The sequence below is a fragment of the Cupressus sempervirens genome, chromosome 10 (genome assembly GCF_028749045.1).
Source record: "Cupressus sempervirens isolate cs-2001-9-10 chromosome 10, ASM2874904v1, whole genome shotgun sequence".
Classification (NCBI taxonomy): domain Eukaryota; kingdom Viridiplantae; phylum Streptophyta; class Pinopsida; order Cupressales; family Cupressaceae; genus Cupressus; species Cupressus sempervirens.
This window is the reverse complement of record NC_143127.1, coordinates 991,520,774-991,542,374: the sequence shown is the minus strand read 5'-3', so window position 1 is coordinate 991,542,374 and position 21,601 is coordinate 991,520,774. Positions and strand designations below refer to the sequence as shown.

Here is a 21,601-nt window from a genome sequence, read left to right as displayed (position 1 = left end):
GAATAGGTCCTTCTAGACCTCATCATGTTCATCATAGGATTTTGTGCCTATTCTTGGCACTTAGTACTATTCTAATATCATTTCTAGGTTTCTGGGAATCCTCAGGACCTCCTATTTTCTACACTAGTTGGATATGGACCCCTAGGTTGACCTTGACCTATGTAAAGTTTGACTAGGTTGACCCTAACCTAGGGCAAGGTCAAAGTCATCCCTAACCTAGGTTAGGGTCGAGGGCATCATTCACAATTTTTAGGATTTGATCAACCTTTTCAAATTTTGTCCTAAAGGGCTCTGAAATCAATGTCAAGCTTTTTGATCTGAATGCAGAAGGGTTTTAATTTGATATTCATTTAATTATTTTCCCTCCTTAAGTGGTTATTATTATTATACCATAATTCAAGCTGAAATTTGAATTATGGGTCCTCACATTACTCTATAAGCCTCATCTTGAAACCGCTATATAAAGATTCTCATTTTCATCCATTTACAACTAGAATCAAGAGATAACAGGAGAATAAGATGATGCTATAAACATGCAAGATTGCAAGGCCATAATATATAAGATCAAGCTATTGTGGATATCATGCATTGTTATGAATATACCATTGTGAACATCTATTCGGAGCAAGAGAGATCCAATCTTCCTTGATCCACCATTGTCAATATTCAAGCATTCAAAGATATAGTCATGGCATAACAATTACAGATTATGAGTTTGGTAGGAGTACTTTAGCCCTGGGGGCTTGGTATGCTATCTTACCTTATTCATGTCTATGCATTATTTTCTAATATATATTCTTGCTAGGGTTTCAATCTAGTCGATTAGATCTTGGAATTACACATTCAATACACACATATATTCTATTATATTTGGGTATTTTTTGAGGTGGAAATCACCAAAATGTGGGTTTGACTAAGGAAAAACCCTATATAGCCACCCCAAAACCCTATTTTTAGATATATGCAGGTGTTGTTTTGAGAATTGGAGTACAAATTTGGATTCCCTTTTCAAAAACCTTCTGAGATTAGTGAATAGAATGTTCATCAGAGTAGTACAAGTTAAGGTTGAATTTTTGGGGCACAATTGTGCCCTAGAGTAAGATTGTGCCCCACTATCTAGGTCAAGGTCAACCTATGCTCAGAAGGATTAAAGTTTTCTATGTTTTCTCCATCTCATAATTTCCAAAAGAGAGAAGGTTGTAGAATTTCCAAAAATTGTGCCTAGGCATTAGAAAATAGGTATTTCAAGAAATGTTCCATCATGAGGTATATATCATATCTAATTTCAAGCATTTCGATTATGTATCCCATATCAACTCTAAAATAGTATATGAATAGCACTTGGTGAATGTTAGAGGCATTGTTAAAGATCCATTTTTACCCTATTTAGATTGTAAGGAACAATCCACTCTCTCTCGATTCCTTCCCTGGTAACTTATAAAACTCCTAGAAATTATTTCCTTTGTACTATCCTTGATTGTTTGGCTAAAGAATCTTGATCTTCCTTCATAATGATTTCTTTACAAGAGCCTTGAACTCTTAGAATTGAGTGAAAACCTCATCATTGGTCTTCAAGAAGAATATCCAAGTCTTCCTAGAGAAATCGTTGATAAAAGTAACATAGTACTCATATCCTCTGAGAGACTTTGTCAACATTACTCCACATACAACTAAATGTCCTAGATCAAAAACACCTTTAGATCTGGTGTCATTCCTTGAAAAATATTCTTTCATAAACTTCCTCAACACACATCCCTTGTATACATCATCATGCTCAGTGCTCACCCTTGAAACACATGTCACCATCTCACGAAGCAATTTAAGTGCTCCATGATGAATATGACCAATCCTCCTATGCCATATATCTGCAAGATCTTTAGGATTACTACTTTTCATGAGTTCCTTAGAAGTATCAAACTGTAACCTATAAAGGTGACCATTCCTAACTCCAATAGTTATGGGTAATTTCCAATCCTTAAGCTTAACCAACACATGTGTCCCTCTAAAGAGTACATTATACCACCTATCTTGAAGAACAAATATAGAAATAAAATTTATTCTTAATCCTAGCACATGAAATACATCATGAAGTGGAATTATCTTTCCATTCTTCCTTTGAAACTAAATAGTCCCCTTTCCCAATTAGGTTGAGTTTCTAGACAAGTTTTCAATAGAAATTTGCATATTGGTGTTCTCTAACTTATAACTAGAGAAGTACTCTCTAACTCTTGTCATATGAAATGACACCCCATTATCTATATACCAAACACATTGAGAGGTTTAGCTAACCATACAATCTATGAGTGAAAACTCATCTTCCATTCTACTGGAGACTTCTTTTGTACTTGTTGAAGTTTCCACCTGCTTCTTTACCTTCTTTCTTTCTAGGAAAACACTGACCTAGTTACCATACTCGTGACAACCAAATCACTTGACCTTAGAAAATTTCTTCTTCTTCTTCTTCTTCTCACTTTTTTAATTTGATCATTTTCTAGACCCCTTCTTTTCTTTCCCTTTTCCCACTATGGAAATGTTCTCTTGTTCCACTTCACTATTTTGATTCTTGTTGGCCTGATTGACAAGACTTAGTCTAAACTCCTCCTGAATGAAATTAGTCTGTACTCAATCCCAACTAGGTAAGGTATCTCATCCACTGACAACTTGAATAAAGACACCCCATTTCTTAGTAAAATCATTTAGGGCTATTCTCACTAGCTTTTCATCTCTAGGGCTATCTCTAATAGCTTCTATCTTGTCCTTGACAAGTCTAAACCTGGTGAGGTAACTTGTGACATCTTCTCTCTAGTTCATCTGAGTATTCTTCAACTTCTCTCTAAGTATCATCCTCCTATTGGTGGTCACATTTTGGTATAGATTTAGAATGGCATCCCACATCTTCTTTATTGTATCTAGCTCTGAGATATGTAGAACAATATGATCCTTGACACCATCAAGGATTGTCCTCCTCACCTTGCCATCATCCTTCTTGTATGCTGAAAGATGTGTCACATTTGTATGTACAACTAAAATAGTGGTAACACAAACCTTAATAGTATTTTCTTTCAACAATAAAGAAAGTTTGGCCTTTCAAACACCAAAATTCGAGGAACCATCCAATTTGTCCTAATCTCTCAAACTAGCTGAAGCCGTCTCAAGGGATAAAAGTAATAATAAATCTAAAGAGATAAACCTAAGTTTTATAAAACCTTAATTTGTTTCTTTTGGAAAAACTTCTCTACCCTCAACAATGCTCTAATACCATGTGAATATTCTTATTATAGTCACTGATTATTAATCTCCTATCTTAGATAATTATTAAACTGTAAAAAATGAACTCACAAGTAATATCAAAATATAAAATAACAAAAAATTCACTTATAAAAATAAAGAAATAAATTAGCAACACAATAAACACAATATTTTTGGACAAATTATCCCTAGAAAAATGTTTCTTAGATTGGTTTTGACAAGTGAGTGTCTATACACTTAAGTCATTTACTTAGTTCATGCTGAACAAGTAGTATATGTCGAGCACATGTATAAGATAGAGCATGCCGAGTCCACAGTGAGTGTTGAGTCAGTCAAGTGTCAAGTAGACAATGCAAGCTAAGTGATTAGATGTCGAGTAAGCAATGTATGTCGATTCATTCAGATTTTGAGTCACAGTGTATAAATTAGTATATGTCAAGCATCAGAGACTTCAAGAGTCGAGTAATACAGTTTTGTCATAGTTGTTTGTATTGACACAAACTACCATGTAAACCATTTTTGAGCTGACTTATAGATTAAATTATGATATTTTGGAGATAAGGATGAATTTTAAGTTGGAATCCCTATGAAGTACATTCATCGAATTAGATAAGGGGAAGGTTTAAGCGAAAAAATGGATGAATCACAACCATTGAATCATACCTAACCCTAAGTCACCTAAATCTTCTTAAGGAGGACAAACCCTAAAATTTCTATGGTATGTGGAAGGAGTGAAGAGAGAAGTTTGCATGCAAAAATAGAGCATTCATGGTGGCTAAGGAATTGTGAATTAAAATTGCAATGCAAAATCAGTTAAAGGAGAACAAAGGAAGAAAATAGTACACAACAAAGAGACATATGATCAAGAATACATCAGTTTAGAGGTGATCTATAATCAAGCAACAAAGTGCTAACCACAGGATCAATGTTGAGACATTCTAATAGTTGAATCAGTTAAATCTCTTAATAGAGTAGTCCTAACATTCTATATTAAAATCTTCTAACAAGGTGCTTACTTAATTGTAAGTTGAATTCCTTTAACAAGGCACACTTCTAATAGGGTGTTGAAATCTTTTAATAGGGTGAGACCTAACAGTCTTTGTAAGCCTTTAACAGGGAAAACTTTTCATAGGGTAGATCATGTTTCATGATCAAAACATTGTAACCTTCATTGGATACACTTTAGTACTATAGTAGTGAAGATTTGTGGGTGTCATCCCTACCATAGTTTTACCTTCTCATTGGAGGGTTTTTGGGTAATCATATCTAGTGTCATATATGTGTAAATATTTACTTGTTTATAGGATTTAGATGTACATGCTTTATATGATATTTCAGTTTACTTAGTGAATGTATGAGATGGATGTGTGGTCAATGTTTTCATGGGTCAAAGTTTAAACTATTGATTCACTCCCCCCCACCCCACCTACAAGTTTACCTTTCCTATTGTAATTCCAACTACCTAAGGGAAAAATAGTTCTATAGATGAGAAATTATATTTATAGTTCAACAAATCAAGAGATAAAAAATTCCTTTCCTCTCACTAGTAGAGCTTTGACAACCTCCTAATTTCTCATGTTGATATTCCTCCATTGCTATCTCCAACACTATTACTGTGCCTTTTGCTAACACTACAAGACTATTTTCTATCACTGCAAATTCTTCTACAACTTGTGTTCTCCAAATGCCCCCTTGATCCCCTTATATATTACTCCTGTTGGAAAACCAATGACCAAGATTGATTCTCAATTGACAGTCAAAATTAAAACAACTTAACAACCCTAATCAAGTTGGATTCCAATTTCTTCTAAAAGGAGTCAATTAATTAATAAATATTTGTCCCAACTCTAATTAATTTGTTAATAAAATAATTAATTGAGCACTAAAAAATAACATATGGATGAATAACTATCCAAGCTAAACAAAACTAACATTTTGGCCATTACTAAATATTCCCTGCCACAAGAGATCACAAAATTAGATTGTTAACTATTAGTCAATGTAATTTATTTTGAAAAAATTGGTAACTATCATACCTTATAAACTGTAAAAACCCTCCTTCACTGAGTCTTGTACTTTGATCAAAGTTATTAGCTGCAACAGAAGGAAATTGTAGTTAAACGAATACCTTCCTCTATAAAAAACTATACCTTTTCTTAGACCAAAGTAGACCTTTATGCACATTAAAATAACTTTAACCCTATACTCATGAAGAGGGCTTTTGCAATTCATTAAAAGGAAAAACAATACCACAACTAGATTTAGGGAAGACTTAAATAACATGTGGAGTGTATTTAAAATTATAGATCTTACTATTGACACTTCATCAATTTCTAGGAAAAAAAGGTTCATTTCATCAATAGTTTAATTTGAACCATTTTACAATACAAGCCTAACTAAGTATAACATTTATTGATTAAATTATCTAAATTTATTTTCAAAATCAATGTTTCAAATCAAATAATCAACAGTTTCTTTTCCAACAATTAAATTGAATTTTATCATAAAGATGAAAGAGTTAGAGAAGTTCTTTGTTTAATTCTTAACATATATATTATAAGTGTAATCTAAACACTTATCTTCTTCATGAAAATTTTTAAAATGTGATCCAAAATAAGTAAATTTCAAATATGATTCTAAAAAAACAAATGATTTGCAAATATTTCAGGGGTTAAAAAACTAGTGCAGTAAAATGATTTGATTTTATTAGTTTATGAAAAATGTGACGAAGAATATCTCCTACAACATCATTCATTTGTAAAAGAATCTAAAGGAGAAATAAGTTTGAAGTAAAATCAAGAAATTTTCAATTAGCTTCAGCAACTCCTATAGTAAAGTTCTTTTAATTTCATCAATTCAAGTGAAAGCAACATTTCTTTTAATTTGCAGACCATGTCCTTCTTGTTTGGATCAACAAAACCTTTAGGCCATTCAATGTAGAATTCTTCATCCAATATACCATTGAGAAATGTTGACTTGACATCCATTTGATAAACCTTAAATCCTTTGTATGCAACATATGCAAGTAGGGTCCTAACACCTTCTAATCTTCCAATAGGAGAAAAAGTCTCTCCATAGCCTATTCCTTCTTCTTGAGAGTATCCTTTGCATTCTAGTCTAACTTTGTTCCTTGACACCTTACCATCTTTATTCAACTTATTTATGAGTACCCACTTAGTTCCAATCACATTTTTATCTTTTAGCCTAGATACAAGAGTCCATGTTTTGTTTTTCTCAATTTGTTGTATCTCTCCATTCATAGCCTCAATCCAACTTTCATTTTCTAATGCGTCTTTGACACTTCTAGGTTCAAAATCAGCAAGTAAACAAGTACTTTTTAGCTAACTTCTTGTCATAGTACCTTTAGATTTGTCTCCAATGATCTGATCTAGTGCATGATGTCTCCTTACATACTTAGCTAAAATAGGTTCCTTTCCTTTTGAACGAATTACACTGTCATCCTCTTGCACTTCAACTTTAGGTTCTGGCTATTCTGTCTACTACTCAGGTCCTTCAGACTTGATAGGTATTGGCTTGGTAGCATCTGATTGTAACTTGGTTTCTTTCAACTCAGTTTGAACTTCCTACAACTCAGTTACCGAAGACTTGGGAGTAAAAGATTCTTGATTGGCAGATGTATCTGGCACCATATTAGGTTCAATGAAAAAAAATCTCCTATAATCTTTTGGTTCCTTTTTGCTTTTTTCTTCAGTCCTTTTTGTAAACTCATCAACTTTCACATGTGCACTTTCTATGACTTTGTGAGTAGACAAATTCAAACATCTATATGCTGTGCTTTTGCAAGAATATCTCAAAAATATTCCTTCATCACCTTTCACATCAAATTTACCTTTTCTAGATTCTTTCAAAATGTAACATTTACTTCCAAATACTTTTAGGTAACTTACATTGCGTTTATAGCCATACCATAACTTATAGGGGGTTTTTGAATGAGTCCTTCTTCAATTGTACTCGGTTCAAGGTATGAACTGCAATGCTGATAGCTTCCTTCCAGCATTTGATAGCAATGTTCTTTTCAATCATTAAAGTTCTTGCATAGTCCATGATAGATTTGTTCCTCCTTTCAGCTATTCCATTTTTCTTAGGAGTGCCAGGAGCTAATACCTGTCTTTTGACTCCCCTTTCAATGCAAAATTTATTGAACTCATGGGAGATGAATTCACCACTTTTGTCTGACCTCAAGCATTTTAGTCTTTTGCCTATTTCCTTTTCTGCTTTAGCCAAATACCACTTGAACTTTTCAAAAGCTTTTGATTTCTCTCTCAAGTACATAACAATCATCATTCTAGAGTAATCATCAACAAAAAGAATGGAGAATTTTTCTCTAGTATAGCTTTCAATTCCAATAGGTCCACACAAATCAATATGCACAATTTTGAAAACTTATTTAGACTGATAGTTCTTACCTTTAAAACTAATTTTTCCCATCTTACCAATCTAACAATTCTTGCATAGACCAACATTAGGTTTCTTTATACTAGGAATGCCTCTTACTTTTCTAAATTTGCTTATTTTCACCAAGTTATTAAAGTTCACATGACACAACCTTCTATGCCATAACCAACTTTCTTCAACTTGAGCAATAAAACATGAACATTCACCAAGTTCAAGTTATACAAGTTACCTTTTGTCTGTATGCCTAATACAATTAGCTTTCCTTTGTCATCTAGTAGTCTTGCTTTTCCATGCATGAATTCCACTTTGAATCCATTATTGAGTAGTTGTGCCACACTCAACAGATTGTGTTTTAGACCTTCTACCCAATATGCATTATCACATACAAGCTCCTTGGTTAGTAAAATTCTTCCTCTTCATTTTATACAACAAGGTTCATTATTACCAAACCTCACACTACCACTATCATAGTCTTCAAATTGTTCAAACTTAGTTTTATCACCAGTCATATGATGAGAGCAACCACTATCTATGATCCATGTATCATTCTTTCTTACATGAGAGATAAGTGTCATTTCCTCATCATTATCAGATTCATCTTTCACAACAATGTAAACAATTTCTTCTTCTTCTTCATCAGAATCATTAGAATCCTTAGTCATGAAAAATGTTTTCTTACCTTTGTCCTTGAATGATTTGAAATCTTTCTTGCCAATGCACTTGTGACCTTTCTTCTTATCCTTGTTTTTCTTGTTTGAGCACCTAGCAACAATATGACCAATTTCCTCACATGAAAAACATATTAGAGGAACCTTACCTTTGTATTTCCCTCTGCCTCTAGAACGTTTTCTTGCAAGCAGAGCTTCAACTACCTCAAGATCATTTTCTAAACTCTATTCTAATTCTTCTTCACTTTCTAACTGAGAATCATTTATCTTCTTACCTTTTTCCTTGAGTGAAAGTTTGGCTTCAAATGCTAACTCAATGTTCTTGGAAGCTAGAACATATTTATCATAGTTATCTAGCTCAAATGCAATCAATCTTCCTACTTTGGCTTCAAAATTTATCTTATGATTTGCTTCACATCTTCTTTCTTGAATTGTAGAAACTCTAATTGCATAAATGGGAAGTAATGTTCTAAAAACTTTACTTACAACTGTTTCCTCCTCAATATCTCCTCTAGAAGCCTTGATAGCACTGACAACTACTTTAACTCTTTCAACATATTTGACAATGTTTTTATCCTCTCTCATCCTCATCTGGTCAAATTGTCCTCTTAGATTTTTTGCTTTTGCTCTTCTCACATTATCATCACCTCCATAGATTTCTTTCAGCTTGTTCTACATTTCAAAGGCTATTTTGTAGTCCTTGACATCATCAAATTCTTCATAGCTTAGGGTAGATGCAATATTTATCATCATGGTGTTATGAGTCTTTTTCTTAGCAATGTCATTTGTAGATAATGTACCAGAAGGAGTTACATATGCTTCATCTAGATATTTCAATCTTGTATCTACAATGGAAGCTAGATGGAGTCTCATGAGACCTTGCCATGTTGAAAAGTTATACCTCTTAAGCCTTGGAATTTCCCTCTTGTAGGACATCCTGATCTTTAGCTTAGATCCTTGAAATTCTTCTTGCAAGCACCAATTTCTCTTATACCAATTGTTGGAAATATAGATGGAGTAACTAAGAATGGGGGGTGAATCAATTGCCACAAAAAAAAATCCACAGATCCCTTAGATGTCTTAAATAACTAGTTACTATTGTCACTTAGTAGCCACATAGAAAAATGTTGTAACTCGGTAGATGAACTGTGTATTAACTTATTATTGATAATTAAGTATTCACAATTATTAACATGCATGCAAAAAGAAATAACATGAACACAAGAGACACCTAATTTAATGTGGAAACACAATATGGGAAAAACCACCAAGTAACTAGCTACTAATTTTCACTCTTCTGAAGTGAGCCCTAGTAGGAGGCAACCCTATTAAAGGTTACAAAACACACTGTTAGGTATGACCTTATTAGAGGATTTAATCACCTTGCTATGAGTGTCCTTTTTAGAGGACTTTAGAACAATTTAGTAGAACTATCCACCTTGTTAGAGGATTCACAAAAATGGTTGCTAAACCAAATCTGTTAAGAGATTTAAAATTCAATGCTACAATTGTGAGAAAGTAACAATGAGTGACCTAAATGAGATGCAACTAATCTTTGTTAATACAAATCTTTGTTCTGCTTCACTAGATCCTTACTGATTGAATACACCTTTTCTGCTCCTCAAGGATATCTAATCCTTCTTTAAAATTTTCTCACATTTCCTCTTTACATAATCAACTCACTTGCATGCTCGCTCATTCATACATCCATTGATACTTTAGAATTCACAACTTGACCTTTTATTTATACCTTACAAATTGTCAAGTTGGCTCATTTACAAGTTATATTACCAATAAATAATACATCATTCAACTACAGTAATTACATGAAACAATTAAAAATTATTTTTCAAAACAATGAAATCCTTCATTGGCCAACCCTGCTTAGTAAACACTACTCTAGAAATGATTTCTAGTGTTAACCAAGTGAAGCTTGGTGAACACTACGAACTCTACAAAATCCTTTGGAGACTAAGTGAACTCTGTAACACTAACTTTCCTTCACTGACCTTGTGAGCTTGGTAGAAATTGATTTCTACCATAGAATCTTTTAGCGCCCAAGTGAGCTTGGTAGAAACTGTCTTCATAGTGTAACTTCCAGAAATGCTCGATAGACTCTGTAATTCACTTTGCTAACCTTTTGAACTTGGTAGACTCTGTATTTTTCTTTTCTAACCAATTGAGCTTGGTAGACTCTATTTGATAAGTAATATGAAATTTGTGTAACATCAAAGACAATACACAATTGAACAATTGTATCCAACACAACATTTCTTTTAATTTTATCAATTCAAGTGAAAATAACATTCCTTTTAATTTTATCAATTCAAGTGAAAACAACATTACTTCACAAATTTCTTCATCCTAACTTTTTTGGGTAAGGCAATGATAGTTGCACCTGGTGGGGTTCTAGCCAAGATGATCATAGTCTTTGAATGGCTAGCTATAGAAACAATAGAGTCCAATCCTTACAAATATTAAACAAAAAGTGATTTTGAGCTTTAAGTTGACAAAATATTAATTGCGTTGCCTAAACTCGAGTTGCAGTTGTAGTTTTGAATATGAACAACAAACTACTTTTGAAAGTTAATGCATTATTAACTTAAATTTAAGAAGAATGGGCTACAAATTAGTACTAAAATGAAATAACCAATCGTCTAGCAATTGAATTTTTGAATAGATCATTTGGAATGTCACAAAAATACTTATAAATACACATTTTTTTTCCTAAGTTACAAGAAGAAGATGGAGTAACAAAACGAGAAAAGGCTCAAAACACTTTCCATTCTCTAGTGAAAAGTGCCATTCTACAAGCTTCATAGTATGTTTAAGGCATTTGTCGCATCTTTTAGTTGTTAGTGTCTCCTTGCACATAACCAGATCATAAATGGTCATTACTAAACCCTTGGCACTAGCATTGCTAGCAAGACCCTATTTTTGAGGGCCATGAATTTATTGTCTATGAGAAAATTCTGCATTATTTGATTAAATTTTTTAGGAAGGTGGTAATAGCTAGAAATGCACACATTAGAGTTTCCAACATCCACAACTTGATTGAAGAAAGTTTTGTTCTTGATCATAATGCTTAAAATATCTGTTAAAAATCATGCATGCCTTGAAAGAACAAAAATAACGAATAAACACAATAAGAAAAGTTGCTACAGAGAAAGGGGATTTTATTGATTGATTGTAAAACCTGATTACAATACCTTTCATACATCACATAGAAATCAAAGATCAATTACAAATCAAACTCCTAATAGAGTTGTCAACTATCCATGATTATTAGTTATGATTTATTTTTACTGATTAAACAACTATAGATCCAAATAGAATCAGAGTTATAATTGATTAGTGCTTATTTCTAAGATCAAACTACTACAATCAATTTAGTTGAAAAACTATTATTTCTAAGACCTAAGTACTACAATCAATTTAGTTTCAGTTATTAAATATGCAAATCAATTTTACATGGGCACCTACATGATCCAAATTATATAGATCTAATCTTTTTTATAGTATTTTTCATATTTATTTTTAATAATTGGGTAGCCATAGGCTCACTGTTTTAGGGACTAAACTAGATTTTTAGCTCTTCTTTCCAAGGGTGTAAGCGGTTTTGAATTCCCAGCTATGGGTGAAAAGTTATGACCCCAACAAGTTGGGGTAATTAGACACCTAGTTTTGAATAGATTAGTTTAGTTTGTTGTTTATTTTATTTTAGCCACATAAACATTTTGAGTTCATGGTTATGGTGGCTGTTGATATTCCATCATTGTATATATTCTTCCAATCTCAATGAATAAGATGATGTTTGATTTGCATACAACTCTTTTGAATTTTGCAAGATTTTTCAGAACTTAAACATTAGTATCACAGGTAATTGATTCACCAAATATCATATTTGCAGCCCACTTCATCAATTGCATGATTCTTCAAAATGATTTAATTGAAAGAAATCATCTCCTTCAAGCAGCCCCACTCCCGATGGCCTACTATCTAAGAATTCAAACTTTTGCCACTGTAAAGTGCTACTACAATCCATTGATAAATTCTTTATGCATTAGGCGAATCAATAAAACCCATGTAGCTATTTTCTGGATGAATCCATAGCAAACCAAATTGAAAAATGTTTATGGAAAGAAAAGAGAAAATGGAATTGAGGCTTTCATTGAAAGAAATGGCATCTGCATACATACAACCATCACCAACCTCTGCAATTTGAGGACGAAATCGGGTATGGCTAATATTGAGAGTAAAAGATGTTTGTAGTACAAGGAAGAAAAACCCTAAGACTTCTATCATTATTCCTAAGGGATGGCTAAAGAATCAAACGTCAACCTTCTATCAGTACTTTCATCAAGCAATGGACTTTTCTTCCCGCTTATTTTATGACTCTTTTATCTTGTCATATGGACACGAAAGTAAATATAAAAATTAATTAATTAAAAATTAAATAAAAAAGGAACAAAGGAAAAAACAAAATAAGATTTTTGTCTCAAATTTTTGTCTTAAAACAAACTACTATGTAGTTATTTGACTAATCAATGATGTCTTTTCAGTTCGGATCCGTAACTCCAACTTTGATGTCTTTCATTACACTGAATATTTAGTCAACAAGTGATAAGATATCAAAGGAAGTTTTTCATAGAGGAGATGGTAGAGGAATATTGTAAGAGCTATTAGTGATATAGATCTGGTGATTAAAAAAAGACCCCAAAAGCTATACATGCTCAACCTGAACTTGTTTAAATCTTTAGTGTCATTAGGACTACCACACAAGGTATCATTGAAATATGTGGCTTCAATTTTCTGCATTTCTTCACTCTCAGAGACTGACAAAAGGGCCCTTGAAATGTCTAAGAGTAAAGGAGAACCTTTCGAAAACATCTGCACCAGAACCATAGCTAAGAATTGGTTCTTACAAATGAAAAACACAGGTATTAGATCAAATAGAATTGAAGGGAACTCACAAATCCTAGACCACCAGTTCTGTAGGTAGGCCCGATGATTTTATATCCGCAGTGCTTAGACAGAAAAAGGTGAAGGTAGGGGATTTCATCAAATATAGTAGCAACACCACCATTATACGGACCCCTTGTCAGAGCTTCCCCATATTCTTACGATGTTGAATAGGAATTTTTTTTTTTTGATGTTTCGAAGTGCTCTTGTAGATATTCACCTACAAAAGACCCTCTTTGATATCCTACCTGAACTCCCTTGTTTCTCACAGACTCCACACTTTTAATCGCTGGTGTCATTTGTAGAGTTGTGCGGATTGAAGTAAGATTGGCTGTCTAGCTCACTGTCAATATCAAAACTACAAAAAAGCCAAATTATAATGGTGATTCGACTCTTGTTTCTCAATATCACCTCCCCTACAAACATTGCAAAAAAAAATCTTCTTACTGAGACACTCCATACGGTAGAAAGAAAAATTTATAAACGTATATGTCTATGGGTATGTTGAATTTTGAGAACATCTCAATTCTATCATTTGATAACTTAATGTGAGAGAAAAAGAGTGTCGAGAATGAAAACCTAGAACAAGGGACAAATGAAGAAGATTTAGATAGATATATAGCTAGTTATCTGAGAAGAAAATGCAGTAGAGAATATCATTTTATACCATAGAGTGGTGATCACTTGGGTGATGGGATCTCCTCCAAAAACATCATTTATTCCATGCTCGAGAATGCACACCACCGCTCCTATAAAGATGACGAATGCAATGGTTGCACACCACAATCTGCGAGTAAATGGGAGTAGAAATGCCCATGGACCATTCTCGCCATTAATAAGGGGTACCACCATTGCCATGCCATTTTCTATAAATGGAAGTGTCCAATCCACAAACTTGCTTAAATTTTCTAAAATTGTAGTATCGCCAACCACCATGTCAACATTCTGCCAAACAAAACCTCATCAGCAATAACATTCGAAATTAAATTTAAAAGTTCCTCATAAATGATGCTTAGAAACTAAAATTGTAGCATGAGAATGAGACAGAGACATTGAGGTAGACTTGATAGACAAGATCGTCATAGGTATGAGACTCATAAGGAATGAGATCATATTGAATGGCATAGTCTAGCCGCTTGAGAGCTATGTCAAATATTCACTAATAGCTGTCTAGCTATGTCTTTCATTACACTGAATATTTAGTCAACAAGTGATAAGATATCAAAGGAAGTTTTTCATAGAGGAGATGGTAGAGGAATATTGTAAGAGCTATTAGTGATACAGATCTGGTGATTAAAAATAGACCCCAAAAGCTATACATGCTCAACCTAAACCTGTTTAAATCTTTAGTGTCATTAGGACTGTCGCACAAGGTATAATTGAAATACGTGGCTTCAATTTTCTACATTTCTTCACTCTCAGAGATTGACAAAAGGGCCCTTGAAATGTTTGAGAGTAAAGGAGAACCTTTCAAAAACATCTGCACCAGAACCATAGCTAAGAATTGGTTCTTACAAATGAAAAACACAAGTATTAGATAAAATAGAATTGAAGGGAACTCACAAATCCTAGACCACTAGTTCTGTAGGTAGGCCCGATGATTTTATATCCGCAGTGCTTAGACAGAAAAAGTTGAAGGTAGGGGATTTCATCAAATATAGCAGCAACATCACCATTATATGGACCCCTTGTCAGAGCTTCCCCATATTCTTATGATGTTGAATAGGAATTTTTTTTTTTTTTTTTTGATATTCCGAAGTGCTCTTGCAGATATTCACCTACAAAAGACCCTCTTTGATATCCTATCTGAACTCCCTTGTTTCTCACAGACTCCACACTTGTAATCGCTGGTGTCATTTGTAGAGCTGTGCGGATTGAAGTAAGATTGGTTGTGTAGCTCGCTGTCAATATCAGAACTACAAAAAGCCAAATTATAATGGTGATGCAACTCTTGTTTCTCAATATCACCTCCCCTACAAACATTGCAAAAAAAAAAAAAATCTCCTTATCGAGACACTCCATACGGTAGAAAGAAAAATTTATAGACATATATGTCTGTGGGTACGTTGAATTTTGAGAACATCTCAATTCTATCATTTGATAACTTACTGTGAGAGAAAAAGAGTGTCGAGAATGAAAACCTGGAACAAGGGACAAATGAAGAAGATTTAGATAGATATATAGCTAGTTATTTGGGAAGAAAATGCAGTAGAGAATATCATTTTATACCATAGAGTGGTGATCACATGGGTGATGGGATCTCCTCCAAAAACATCATTTATTCCATGCTCGAGAATGCACACCGCCGCTCCTATAAAGATGACGGATGCAATGGTTGCGCACCACAATCCGTGAGGAAATGGGAGTAGAAATGCCCATGGACCATTCTCGCCATTAATAAGGGGTACCACCATTGCCATGCCATTTTCTGTAAATAGAAGTGTCCAATTCACAAACTTGCTTTGATTTTCTAAAATTGTAGTATCACCCACCACCGTGTCGACATTCTGCCAAACAAAACCTCATTAGCAATAACATTCAAAATTAAATTTAAAAGTTCCTCATAAATGATGCTTAGAAACTAAAACTGTAGCATGAGAATTAGACGAAGACATTGAGGTAGACTTGATAGACAAGATCGTCATAGGTATGAGACTCATAAGGAATGAGATCATATTGAATGGCATAGTCTAGCTGCCTGAGAGCTGTGTCAAATACATCCTTACAGAATCCCTTAACAATGCTTTGATTACAAATTTTACCATATTTGACCGTTAAGAACTCCTCGAATCCATACTTTACAGGCACTGCAATTTGAAGCCTTTTGCCGATTGTGGGTGTCACCCAACCTCATGGAATTTTCGTGTTTCCCCCTAGCCAAATCACTATCTTAAGACTTTCTATGCTATTGTAAGGAGGTAGGGGAAACACACTGGACAGATGTTGAGTTTCGTCCATCGACGTCCAGTAACTGAACACACAGTAACTTTTTCCTAACGCATTTACAATTTCATAACTAGACCTTGAGAGTTCTCCATTGCTAGGACTTACAGCCCCACTTAGCCCTGTAAAATTAGTTTCCAATATGCGTTGCAATAGTCATTTGCCCTGCTGAAACAACCTGATTCTTGTCAAGTCCATTGCATTTCCCAGTGTTAAAGGAGGGCTAGAAGGCTCCGAGAAGATAAAGCTTATATTACTAGAAGCCAATTTAGTAATGGCCCAGGCTACCATTTGTAAGCTGTCATAAGCCAATAGTCCATATTGGTTGAGCTCTGTTTGGGTGTAATCCTCGTCCGAGTTCTTAGCTCTAAATTTTTTTTTTCAACCGTTTGATAAAGTTCATGAGTTTTTCTGAATTGGGAACATAAGTCTTCACTCCAACAATGCCTTCCATGGACACCATATTGGAAGCATTTAGTAGACTATCCAAAAGACTGGTAAAGCCATCCGTCATTATCCAGACATAATCGAGACTTGTCATTTCTACATCATGTGCCTCTGCAAAGAGCTTCATCCCAAGACTGGCTTCCATGTGAGAAACAAACACTCTGGACTGCATATTATTCAATTTGAAGAGCTCTCCCCTTATGGCCTCCCTAGTCACGCTTGGGGAAATTGAGGATCTATATTCTTTTTCAGATCCCACGTTCCTCAGTGCATCGTTCAACGAATTCACGATGCCAAAATTGAAATCATCATCAAGATAAACAACCACAATTTTTCTCCAGCCATAGTACCTGACGAGGGCCACAATAGCCTTCATCTGCGACGCATCGCTCCGTGCCATTCAAACAAAGTATGGAAATCTGGAGTTGGAAAGCAGGGGACTCGTAGCAGAAAATGACACAATTGATACATTCACTACATCTCCTATATCTGATACAAATCCTGCAACTTGAGACTTTTGTGGCCCGATTATCGCAACTGCTTCATTCTTGAGGAGGTCAATAGCTACATAAGTAGAATTATTAGTTTATTTTGTCAGCCATCCATACATAGGATTTAGTAAAACTAATAAATTGGGGAAAATATGGGGACAGGGAAATTGTTTCAGCTTCACTTTTGAGCAGGTCAACGGCTGTATGATCAGAATTAACAGCATAAATGTAAACTCAGCCATCCATAATTACAAACCATTACAAAAATCCTAAAAATTTGTAGTAAAAAGGGAAAAAGAAAAGTGAAATACTGGCGGATGCACTGCGGAGTGAATCCCCCTGGCTGTCTCGGATATGCAAGTGGAATATTGTGCCATTGAGAAGTTGTGGATCATTATTGATGTCCTCCATGGCTAAATCAATGGGGGTTTTGGCCACTCTCCCCACAAAAGAATCAAAGTCTATGATAGCTCCTACATGAACCTTGTTACCATATTGCGTTGAGTAGCATATATTTGAAAATAGAATAATAGCAAATATTACTACCAAAATTTGCTGGTGGAAATCCATAGGTGCACTGCCCTCCCTCGTCATTTTCTTCGAGATGACTTGAAACCTTCAATTTCATTGTCTTCTCATAGCTTAAAAAAAATTTGTAGACCATCAGACTTTGTACTTCATAAATCCTAATCTCTCTGTGTATGTATATAGGCGATGTCTATGCCAGCATCAAAACAAATTTTTTTTTATTAAATTTAAAATTAACATACAGTTTTAAAATGATTTTTAATTTAATTATCGAGAAAAGTAAATTGGCGTGCCATTTTGATGACATCATATAGACATTGGCATATATATATAAGAACATTGAAACAATCTCTCTCTCTCTCTCTCTCTCTCTCTCTCTCTCTCTCTCTCTCTCTCTATATATATATATATATATATATATATCTATATCTTCCTCATGAAGGTAGTACTTTTTGGAATATTTAATGTAGCAGTTGACGTTTGCCCCTAGAGCCAAACACTCACCTACCCCCCTGACATCTAGAACAGAGAAAAAAAATTAATACGGGTAGGTGAGGTTTTCAAATTTTGAAAAGAGGTTTTCAAATTTTGAAAAGAGGGGGAAAATGGAAAGTGACAAAAGGAATATTTTATTCATTCATTCAGAGTTCTAGCAAATGAAGCAAATCAATAGTTGTAGAGCAAAGAAGTGAAGGAAGAAGGAAACAAGTTTGTGCCTGCAGTTGCACGTACTTCCCCTGTTCACTCTGTGAGTTTATTGTTGTTCGGTTTTGTCCTATTGAAGTAGTGATTGCTCCAGGCACCTTTGTATGTAGCCATTAGAGTTGTAGGCTTAAAGTTTTTAAAGTTTTAAAGTTGTTTGAAGTTTTACTAGTTTAGAGTTATTTTAGGGTTTTTCTGGTTGAAGCCGAATGCTCCTAGATTTTGTAATAGTTTAAATCTTAGTTGAATAGAAAAGCAAGCAAGCATACTTGAATCTATTGTTCTTCCTCTTCTATTCATTGTATTTGAGAAACTTGATTGAAAGGTTAAAGCTTTGACTTTCTAGTTTTAATGGTGAAAGCATTCACATTGAATTCCTCTAAGTTATAATTTTTAGGTTTGGACCAAAACTCTTGGCATCCTCTTCACTTTGTTGTAAGTGCCGAGCATTTCCTTTGTGAGCTGAGCTCACTCGACATCCATTGGTGCTGAGCATTTTTTTTGTGTGCTGAGCTCTTCTTGTGCCGAGCCAACTTGGCACCTGTTGCCTGTCACTCGACACCATCAAGTGTCGAGCAATCTGTGACTCAACACCTTCATGTGCTGAGCAGTTTTTAAGTGCCGAGAAAAATTTTAGGTTTAGAGTTGTGAGTGTTAAATTTAATTTAATATATTTCTCACATGGTATCAGAGCTTTGAGGCCCCACATCCATAGTGAGTTAGGGCATTTGTTTTCTTGGGATATTTGACATAGCAAGAGATGCAGGAAAGATATGGTAGCAGCCACCATCCTTTAATGGGCAAAATTATGATACATGGGCAAAGAAGATGAAGACTATAATGCTTATAAATGTGGGAGTTTGTGGTCAATGGATTCAATGATGTGACTGATCCAACTTAGTATGCTACCCTCACAGATGCACAGAAGACTCATTTGAAAGAGTCAAAGAGGAAGGCTACTAAGGCATTAAGTTTGATTGAAGCAGCAATGACAGAGAGAGTATTCCCAAAGATTGCAGCAACAAATTATGCAAAGGAAGCGTGGGATATCCTTGAAATGAACTTCAAGGGGACTGATAAAGTCCACACTATAAAGCTATAGAATATAAGGAGGGAGTTTGAGAACCTTTAGATGAAGGAAAATGAATCAGTTACAGACTTTAGTTCAAGGACCTCCAATGTGATTAACCAATTGAATTCAAATGGAGAAGACTATCAAGAGCAGAGGATAGTGAAAAAGATATTGAGGAGTTTACCTTATAAATATGACAATTTGGTCATGACCATAGAAGAGGCAAAAGACCTCACTATTTTGACAATAGATGAGTTGATGGGTACACTTCAAACCCATGAGCATAGGATCAATAGATCTACTTCTTCATCTTCCCAAGAGAAAGCATTCAAAGCTCAAAAAAATTCAAGAGGAAGGGTGAGGGAAAGAAATGGCTCAGGCAAAAACTCCAGAGGTAGAGGCCGAGGTAATGGAGGACAAAAGAATGCTGCAATAGAAAGCTCAGGAAGAGCAGATGGAGGAAGTAGCTCTCAAAATACCTCAAGAGGACGTAAGAAAAATTACAACTCAAATAAGAGTAATGTAGAATGCTACTACTATCATAAATATGGGCATTATACAAATGAATGCTGGAAGAAGCAAAATGATCAGTCAGGACAAGCAAATATGGCTGATGTGAATATGGGAAGTGGAAATAATGCCACTACCTTCATCATGTGTAATGTTGGTGAAGAAGGAAGCCCTGAGGTTTGGTACCTCAATAGTGGATGTAGCAACCACATGAGTGGTAATGAAACCTTATTTTCATTCATTGACAAGAGTTTTAAATCATAAATTAAGATGGGTAACAATGGAACCCTACCAATTGTGGGCAAAGGATCTATTATGGTCCACACCAAGAAAGGTGAGAAGAAAGAAATACAAAATATGTATTTTTCCCCTGGTATGAAGCACAATTTGATGAGCATTGGTTATCTCATTCAAAATGGATACAAGGTGCTGATGGAGAATGACATGTGTGTCATTTATAAAAAGGATGGGAGCAAGAACCTACTTGCAGCAGTTCAAATGATAAAGAACAGAATGTTTCCCTTGAAGATAGAGACATGTTTCTCATCTCAAGTTTGTGCTGCACCTCACACACAATCAGCTCTAAGGAGTGTGATTAAAGACCCCTCGCGGCTATGGCACCTCAGGTATGGTCATCTTGGCTATGCTGGTTTAAATTTATTGTCAAATAAAAGAATGGTAGAAGGTTTACCATGCATAGAAAATTCATGTGACAAGTGTGAGGCTTGTATTTTGGGTAAGCAACATAGGCTTCCCTTTAATTCTGGAAATTCTAGGAGGGTTGGATATCCATTAGAATTAGTGCATACTGACCTAGTCAGTCCTATGCAAGTTACTCCCATTCAGGGGAGTACTTATTTCATGACATTCATTGATGATTTCAGTCGTAGGACATGGGTGTGTTTCTTAAAGAATAAATCTAAAGCATTTGATAAATTTGTAGAATTTAAAGTCTAGGCTAAAAGAGAATGTCGACACTACTTCAAGGTCCTTAGATCTGATAGAGGAGGGGAATATACCTCCAATTCTTTTGTAAATTTTTGTAAGAAACATGGCATAAAGAAAGAGCTCATAGCTAGCTACACACCACAGCAGAATGGAGTGGCTGAAAGAAAGAATAGGACCATTGTTAAAATGGCAAGGAGCATGATGAAAGAGAAAGGTATCCCTACTAAATTTTGGGGTGAGGTTGTGGTAACAGTAGTTTACCTAATTAATAGGTGTCCTACAAAGGCAGTCTGTGATAGAATTCTAATGGAAGCATCGTCACGAGGATGATGGACAGTTAAACACCTAAGTATGTTTGGATGTGTTGCATATGCTCATGTGCCTAAAGAGCAAAAGCAAAAATTGGATGAAAAAGGTGTGAAGTGTATCTTCATAGGATACAGCTTAGAATCAAAGGCATACAGATTGTATGACCCATTGAACAACAAGATGTTGCTTTCAAGAGATGTGGAATTTCTTAAAAATCAATCTTGGTATGGTCCAACTAATGAGTCACCAAGCACATCAAGTAAAGTGCCAATTATGAGTGAAGAAGACACTGATGAACAAGAAGAAGAAGGAGAAAATAGAAGAAAAGGCAAGCAAGTTTAGTCATTGTCGAGCTC

The 21,601-nt window shown here is 34.7% G+C and overlaps 1 pseudogene; it reads right to left on the bottom strand.

The window, feature by feature from the left end:
- The window catches only part of LOC149537288 (glutamate receptor 2.5-like), a 103,854-nt pseudogene extending 86,084 nt beyond the window's left edge, over positions 1–17,770 (bottom strand).
- Positions 17,771–21,601: the final 3,831 nt, after the last annotated feature.